This window comes from Equus asinus, chromosome 5 (genome assembly GCF_041296235.1).
Source record: "Equus asinus isolate D_3611 breed Donkey chromosome 5, EquAss-T2T_v2, whole genome shotgun sequence".
Taxonomy (NCBI): Eukaryota; Metazoa; Chordata; class Mammalia; order Perissodactyla; family Equidae; genus Equus; species Equus asinus.
In genome coordinates this window covers 78,283,733-78,285,322 of record NC_091794.1, presented here as the reverse complement: position 1 = coordinate 78,285,322, position 1,590 = coordinate 78,283,733, and the positions used below count along the sequence as shown (strand labels likewise).

General features: G+C 45.1%; 1 pseudogene; it reads left to right on the top strand.

The window, feature by feature from the left end:
- The first annotated feature begins 418 nt into the window (after nt 1–418).
- Nucleotides 419–811, top strand: LOC106826128 (small ribosomal subunit protein uS8-like; annotated as a pseudogene).
- Nucleotides 812–1,590: the final 779 nt, after the last annotated feature.

Here is a 1,590-nt window from a genome sequence, read left to right as displayed (position 1 = left end):
GTGAGGGCTGAGACTCTGCCAATTTGTTCATCATTTGTAGTCCAGTGCCTGGCACAAAGTACGCCCTCAATAAATATTTGTTATAATTGAATGAACAAGCAGGTCCCTAACAAACCATAGCCAGGTGTCCCTTTGTCCAGGCTGATTGTGGCTGATTAATGATACTCTACCCTGACATAGTCCAAAAGCAATCACTACATCAAATCCAGAGATAATGGCACACTAGTCTAACACGCCTAGGGGGTTGCATCATGTCCCACAGGCTAAAAGGGGCTGTGCGAAACAGAAGTTTCAACATTATTGATTGTGCCCATTGAGAAATTTAATACGGTGCTTCTCAGACCTTAATGTGCCTTCAGATCACTTGGGGATCTTGTTAAAAAGCAGGTTCTGTCCGCCATCTTTCTGTGCGATCACCATGGTCCACACAAATGTCCTGGCTGATGCTCTCAAGAGCACCAACAATGACAAAAAGAGAGGCAAACACTAGATTCTTGTCAGTCCATGCTCCAAAGTCATCATCCCGTTTCTAACTGTGATAATCGAGCTTGGTTGCATTGGCAAGTTTGAAATAATTTATGATCACAGAGCTGGGGAAATTGCTATGAATCTCATGGGCTGGTTAAACAAGTGTGGCGTGATCAGGCCCAGATTTGATGGGCAACTCAAAGATCCAGAAAAATGGCAGAATAACCTCCTCCCATCACATCAGCTTGATTTCATTATTCTGACAACCTCAGCTGGCATCATGGGCCACAAAGAAGCAAGATGAAAACACACAGGAGAGAAAATCCTGGGATTCTTTTTCTAGGGGTGTAATATATACGAGCAAATAAAATGCCTCAATGGAAGAAAAAAAAAAAGCAGGTTCTGATTCAGTAGTTCCAAGTGAAGCCCTGACAAGCTCCCCGGTGATGCTGAGACTGTTGGCTTGTGAACCTTATTTCTGAGCAGCAAGGGTCTAATACGGGAGTCAACAAACTATTTCTGTAAGGGGCCAGATAGTAAATATTGTAGCTTTCTTTGTGAACTGTCTGATCTCTGCTGCAACTGCTCGATTCTGCCAGTGAACAAGAGCAGCCATCGACAACATGCAACCAAATGGGTGTGGTTTTGTTCCAAAAAAACTGTTTGCAAGAACCAGGGGCAGACTGGATTTGGCCTGTGGGCTAGAGTTTGCCTATCCCTGGTCTACTATAGCTATAATCAGCGCACCATTCTTGTAATGAACATCAGTGTGCTTGTCTCCTGAGCTCCCAATATTTCCCTCATATACGGGAACTGCCCCTTCCTGCACATCTACCTCCCCCTACCCACGATCTGTGCGGTTCCAGGAGCAGAGCATCCACTGCCACGTTCCCACAATAGGACTCTGACTCCAGACTATTGTTCAGGGTGGTGGCACGACTCCAAAAGGCATCATTCACATTCTCTTCTACAAAATGTTATGCTCCAGAGAGAGGTTCCCTTTGCATAGAAAACAAGGTAAATGTCATCTTCCGGAGTTGTACAACTTGGCCGAACTGGGCACCTGACTGGAATAGTCTCCTTGCAGTTTTTCCTCAAGATTCTGGAGTTGAGTCTAGGAGG